This window comes from Portunus trituberculatus, chromosome 17, assembly GCF_017591435.1.
Source record: "Portunus trituberculatus isolate SZX2019 chromosome 17, ASM1759143v1, whole genome shotgun sequence".
Taxonomy (NCBI): domain Eukaryota; kingdom Metazoa; phylum Arthropoda; class Malacostraca; order Decapoda; family Portunidae; genus Portunus; species Portunus trituberculatus.
In genome coordinates this window covers 33,460,025-33,467,524 of record NC_059271.1, presented here as the reverse complement: position 1 = coordinate 33,467,524, position 7,500 = coordinate 33,460,025, and positions in this window count along the sequence as shown.

Sequence of the window (7,500 nt, the reverse complement as noted above, 5' to 3'; positions counted from 1 at the left end):
CTGTTTGGACTAGTGCTTCAGATCTTTCTTTAACCCTACTAACTTCCTCTCCTCTCTCTTCCTTTCTGAAACGCTTAGCTGTCTCACCAACACTGCTTTCCAAGGGCCCCAATTAAATATAGTCGTGTTTTTTAGGAGTATTTCTATGGTTCTTGTGATAGACTGGCAAGATTTCTAGTTTATTAAAAGGAAAAACTATCTTGAAAACCCAGCTAGTTGTCTCTGTGGCCTTGCAAAATTGTCGTGGTGAGATGGGAGACCGTTTCTGAATACTCTCTCTCTCTCTCTCTCTCTTGCATCTCCCATCAAGCACCACATTCCTTCCCTCAACCTCCGCTTTCCTTATTAGCTGAATACGGATCCACTGGCACACCAAGGATGACAGGCCACGGGAAGGACTATACCAGGGAAGTTGTGGAGGAACTGACGCAGCTATGAGTGATGTGCCTGCCGCGGGAAACCGACACGCGCCACCACTACCACCACCACCACTACCACCCTCATCACCACCATCACCGCCACCGGGACTCAAACAAGCAAGGAAGCAGCGAGGAACAAAACAATGTATATAAAAACAATGTCTGGTCTTTGCAGTTTATGGTAATGAATAGATTGTGTTCGTACATGTAAACAGACACACGCATACACGCACAACACACACACACACACACATACACACACACACACACACACACACACACACACACACACACACACACACACACACACACACGCACAGCCCCAGGTGTCTCCTTCTAAAAAACATTTGTCATCTTCCTTGACAGGCAAACACACTCAAACTTTCCCCCTCACCTTCATTTATGCGGGAAATGTACGTATAGTTCTCTCTCTCTCTCTCTCTCTCTCTCTCTCTCTCTCTCTCTCTCTCTCTCATTATCCACGCGCCTCCATGTTGCTCCGTCACTCTCGATGCCTGACACACAAACTTCATCTTTCCCCCATTACTGCCGCAACACACCGCGAGTTCAATTCAGGGGTAAAGTTTCTCTCCAGTCGTGCAAAATGTGGTCATTTCTCTTAGACGAGGCCCTGACACTACCACCACCACCACCACCACCACTACAACCACCACCAACACCACAACTTTTATTATTTATTCTCTCGATACCCACATATTTTTGCCAACACCACCATCACTGTAACTACCGCCAATACCATCACTCTTTCCTCCTCCTCCTCCTCCTTCTCCTCCTACTTCTCCTCCTCCTCCTCCTCCTTCCTCCTCCTCCTCCTCCATCTCCTCCTCCTTCTGGTCTTATTTTTGCTTTCCTTGTTCTTGTTCTTGTTCCTCCATGTTTATTATTGCTGTTATTTCCTTCTTCTCATTCTCATCTTCGTAACAGTAGAATAACTATTAGGTACTATAATATCCATGACAAACACTACTACTACTACTTTTACTACTATTACTACTACTACTACTACTACTACTACTACTACTACTACTACTACTACTACTACTACCATTAATATTACTACTACTACTACTTCCAAAAACAACACCCAGCACCACTAATATCCCAATACACGTAGACCAGTGATTGCCAAAGGTGAGCGAGCATTCCGTTGCAGCAGGTGGAGTAAGGAGGTAAAAGTTCACTGTACAATTCCCCGTGTCAGAGACGTACGGTCCTGTCAGATGTACAGTCCGCAGTGTCGGAGATTAATGCACAGTCTCCAGTACCGAAAGTGCAAAGTTCCAAGTACCTACTGTGTGTGTGTATGTGCGTGTGTGTGTGCGTGTGTGTGTGTGTGTGTGTGTGTGTGTGTGTGTGTGTGTGTGTGTGTGTGTGTGTGTGTGTGTGTGTGTGTGTGTGTGAGTATAAGTGTGCCACATTTCGCCACTTTAGAAATACTTAAATACAAAACTGAGAAAAGAGTATTGAAATAACATTATTATTATCGAAGGCTTAACGTCTTGAAGATACAGACAGACAGACAGACAGACAGACAGACAGACAGCGTAACTCGTTCAAGAAGCGTAACCTTCCCGGCAGTGTTGGAGTCGCTGTGAAGTGAAGTGCTTGCCCCGTTGCCTTTTTTTTTTTTTTCCTTTTTTTTGCTCCAAGTAAAAGGTGAACGGAATATCGGATGGCGTCAATTCATCGTTTATCTTTTTTTTTTTGTCTGTTTCTCGTCTCTCTTTTCTCTCCATCCCTGTGTGGTGGTGGTGGTGGTGGTGGTGATGATGATGATGATGCCTTGCCTGCCCTGGTGGAAAGTGGAGTGAGCTGTTTGTGGTGAAAGGGGCAAGCAGGCAAGAAGGGAGGGAGGGAGGAGGGAGGGAGGGAGGGAAGGGAAGGAGGAAGAGGAAGAGGAAGAGGAGGAGGAGGAGGAGGAGGAGGAGGAGGAGGTGGAGGAGGAGGTGGAGAAGGAGGAGGAAGAGGAGGAGACATGGATGGAAGGGCAGGGGTAAAAGTAGGTGAAGGATTTTCCAACAGTTAACTCTTTTTCTTCCAATTTTTTTTCCAGAAACTCACAAAAAAAAGAAAAGAAGAACGAATCTGAATGGAGATATCGTGCTTGAAAAAAAAAAAATACAGAACTTGGCGACGCGTCATTGATAGAAGGTATTTCCTAACCAGCGAAGGGTGACACACGCAGCAAGGCCCAGGGAAATACTACCACTGCCTGCTCCCTACACACACGCTCCACTGGCTTAATGACACCGAGACGCTTCCCATTAGCCGCTAACCCTCCAATACGTGGCCGCGTGTCAAGCCAAGCACAGCAGGTAGCACGACGAACATTCAGGTGCAACTATGAATCACTTCAACGACCTGTAACTCATTGCAACACATAACCTAAGGGCACACACACACACACACACACACACACACACACACACACACACACACACACACACACACACACACGGTCAAGAAGAGAGAAAGAGATACATAAAGTTAAGGAAAGAGACGAAGAGAAGGGCACGCAGGCAGCCAGACTTGTATGTGTAGTGTTTTATTTCCTGATGTATATATAGAATAGCTATGAGGAAGGCAGGAAGTGTGTAAGATAAGAAGGGGCAGTGATGAGGCGCGACAGCTACACCAGAGATAAGGCAGTAGCCGTGTAGACTACATAAACGATATTCACTTAGGAGCGAATGGAAAAGATAAGAAAAGGAATATACGGAGAAAATAATATATAAACTGGAAGGAATAAAGTACTCATAAAAACAGTCACAGCATGAGAAACTAACGAAGAAAGCTACGTATAAATAGAAGAAAAAAAAAAAACAGCAACTTGACAAGAGAAAACACGACGAAGGAAATATAATAATAGACTGACACTGCGGAGATGAAAAAGAATACGTGGTAACTTGCGATGAGGAAAGAAAGAGTTGGTTGACTAAAAGAAGAAAGTTTTAAAAGAGTGGCTAATTGATCATCGTACCACACCACGCCACGCCACACCACGCCATGCCACGCCTCTCCTCACCTTCTCTTTACCTGCCGCGGCGCTGATCAGGGGAAAGTGTTTTTGTTCTCATTCGCTCACTTCTTGCTCTGCTTTCCTTCCCTTCCCATCCCTTCTCTCTTCTCGCTACCAGTACTTCATGCTCGTGCTCCCCGCCACCCACCACCCCCTCCCCTCCACACCACCCATGCCATACCCTCCCCTGAGCTCGATTCATTCCTCATAAGTTTTGTCGAAGCGCTCTCTCTCTCTCTCTCTCTCTCTCTCTCTCTCTCTCTCTCTCTCTCTCTCTCTCTCCTGATACACGTTCACCTTTTATGCATTAGTTTCAACTTTTGTCTTCGCTTTTCTTTGCTCCTCCTCCTCCTCTTCCTCCTCCTACTCCCGCCTTCTCTTCCTCCTCCTCCTCCTCCTCCTCCTCCTATTTCTCTGGCTTCTTCTTCGCTTTCCCGTACTATGCGCAGCTGGTGATCTTGCATCCAAGCTCAGAAAATGCTCAAGACTTGCTTGATAAATTTCAATTAAAACATAATTAAAAAGAAGTCATGTATCTGAGTGACGGTGTGAGCCACATCGTCTTGAGCCAAACCAACTCCTTTCTTCTTCTTCTTCCTCCGCCTCCTCCTCCTCCTCCTCCTCCTCCTGTTCCTCCTCCTTCTCCTCCTCCTCCTCCTCCTCCTCCTCCTCCTGTTCCTCCTCCTCCTCCTCTTCCTCCTCCTCCTTCTTCCTCCTCTTCCTCGTATGGTGCGTCCCCGTCTTTTCTCTCCCTTTTGTTCCCTCGCCGTCTTCTCTCATCACTCCCACTTCTGAGAACGCATGAAAATCAGTTTGCGTCATAAATATACATTATATCAAAGCTTAAAACACTGAAAATTAATGCGCACTGACACCAGAGAGAGAGAGAGAGAGAGAGAGAGAGAGAGAGAGAGAGAGAGAGAGAGAATATGTCACGAGCTAATAAATGGCGGAAGAGAAACTAAGAAAACAGAAGTGGATTATTTTTCGAAGGATAAGTTGAGATTCACTGTTGTATTACTGACAGGTCGGGGCGGGGCGGGATGGGGCGGGGCGGGGAGGGTGGGGCGGAGGTGCGAGGATCTGGCGGGGGCTTGATGAGGCGGAGCGGAAGGTCAGCTGGGGCGGCAAGAGGTCAGGAGAGGGAGGAGAGGAAGAGGTGCGAGATGATGATACGTCCTCTTCCTCCACGCTTGTGACGGTGACGTACTGCACCAGAATACGAGAGAGAGAGAGAGAGAGAGAGAGAGAGAGAGAGAGAGAGAGAGAGAGAGAGAGATTGACACGCAACTAGTAGACTTTGCGCAATTACTACGGTTCTTTCTAGATCAATGCGTGTCGATGAACTAATACACATTTGTTGCCTTAAGACACATGAACGGGACAATATTTGGGCAGGGTAAGATTTTTTGCAAGGATGGAAAGATATGAGCGATTGGAAATTCAGTTTAGAGAGAGACGATTACTGCCTACAAACTTTCTCTCTCTCTCTCTCTCTCTCTCTCTCTCACACACACACACACACACACACACACACACACACACACACACACATTTAGAGACCTCGTCAGGATATATAAGGGACGGTGGGAGGTAAAAACGAGACCCAAACTTCGCCGCTCCTTACAAATTCCAAAATAAATGACGATAATCAAGACATGAGCGTTTGTCAAGAAAGTCATTCCACTACACACTACACAAAAATAGATAAATAAAGCCCAACACATGAGGAACATATAATAATGGACAATGACTAAAAATCAAGACTTTCAAAACTTGATATAATAAAAAAAAAACAATCTAGGAAAAGTAACATACAAATAATTAATCACTGAAACACAGATAATGAAACTTCAAAACGCCAAACCATAATGAAAAACAAAACAAAATAAAACAAAACAAAACAAAACACGCCTTATGGAACTTGTAAAAGATACTAACGAAAGAAAAAATGCATGTAAATTATAACAACATCGGAGTGAGTCAGGCAGAATCCTACTTAGCGAGAGTGAAGTGCTCTCATATGGAGGCTGGGAAGTGATCCAAGAACAGCACTCAAGTGTTTCACGCCATCTTGGAGAGCTGAGGAGGAGGAGGAGGAGGAGGAGGAGGAGGAGGAGGAGGAGGAGGAGGAGGAGGAGGAGGAGGAGGAGGAGGAGAAAGAGGAGGAGGAGGAGGAAGAGGAGGAGGAAGAGGAGGAGGAGGAGGAGGGAACTCTACACTATAATGGCCCCAAACACCCACCATGCACTCCCGCCTCCCCCGCGTGGTGGCAATGTGGTGAGCAAGCCAGCCAGCCTCTCCACTTCACCACACTCACCACAACCAGCGCTACCACCGCCACTCTTTAACATCACAACACACTGCACTATCACTGTTGAATTCCTTACTATTACTTCTTTCAACATGTACTTTTTAACACAATTACCATTCGTATTTATAACCTAAGCTATGTAAACCCACAGCCACCACCATCACTACCACCACCACCACCACCACCCATACAGTTCAATATGACAACAATGTGTGTGTGTGTGTGAGAGAGAGAGAGAGAGAGAGAGAGAGAGAGAGAGAGAGAGAGAGAGAGAGAGAGAGAGAGAGAGAGAGAGAGAGAGAGAGAGAGAGAGAGAGAGACCATTATCACCCAGCCAACTTCCACTGACTCCTCTCATTTGAATATGGCCCTTTTTCCCCCCATGGCTGCCGCTCCCGCCCGTCACATATCGTCATTTATCCACGTCCTCATTAGCTCTTATTTATTCCTTTCCTCCTGCCTCCCTTTTATTAGCAACGACCGAGTGATTCCGCCGCTGGTGCCCGCGTTAGGGGAGACGGGAAAGGGGAGAGAAAGAGAGAGTGAGAGGAAGGGTGTAAGGAAAGGGAGTAAGCGAGAAAATTGAAAAGTTATTGATTGGTGTGAGTAAGAGTGAGAGAGAAACAAAACGTGAAAAATAATGCTGGGTGGAATAAGAATGAGAAAAAAAAAACTTCCTGTTGTGTTGAGTTGTTGTGTTGTGTTGTGGTGTGTGTGTGTGTGTGTGTGTGTGTGTGTGTGTGTGTGTGTGTGTGTGTGTGTGTGTGTCAACGAAGAACATTTGGGCATGAGTGGAGATGCAATGAAGCAGTAAAGGATAAAGCAATGATAGTAGAAGTAACCAAGAACAATACGACAGACATAACCGTGAATACAAAACGAAGGCGGGAGACAAACAAACAACATACAGACACAAAAAAAATACATAAGAACAAGTAAGGCAATGTTGTAAAGAAGAAAGAAAAGACGAAGAACAAAAAAATAAACAAGAACAAGAACATGAAGAAGAAAAAAAAATAATAAGAAAACAACAACAACAACAACAACATAATAAGAACAAAAACAAAAAAGAAACTAGCGAAGACAATAGACGACAAAGACAACAATTAAGAGCAAGACAAACAACTAGCACAAGCACAGCAACAAAAGCAGGAGGCAACAACAAGGAAATACCACAGACGCAGTAATTAAAAGAAATCTCCATGAAAAAGAGCTGAGTTCATGGCGCATGCGGATAAGTTAAGGAAATACTAGATAACAGATGCATTAGGAAAATTCCTTCACGACACTGTCACCCTCCAGAACAAAGGGAGGCTTTCGCATTACTATTACTACTACTCCTCTATTAGTCCCGATTACTCATGACCCACAAAAGCAGCTCTGTAATCAAACGTCACCATAAACACTCTCACACACAACACCGGGAGAAAAAAAACATGCCCTACATCACGTCATCTTCATCACACTCCACTTGCCACTCCAACACACGGCCCGCACTCCTGGTGACAGCACACGAGCATTGCCCCGTCAAAGCGTCCACGTACAGATGTCATTAGCGTCAGCCGCGAGTGTATTGCCAGCGTAGCGCCCTCGTCATACCTGCACACCAACAAAGCGGTGTCGTGGCGGTGGTTTGCTGTGACGACATGCCAACCAACCGCCGCTCCGATGCTGACGCGGCGAGCTGGTTGTGGTAGCAAAGGAGAGCGATCTAAGTTGATGTCCGG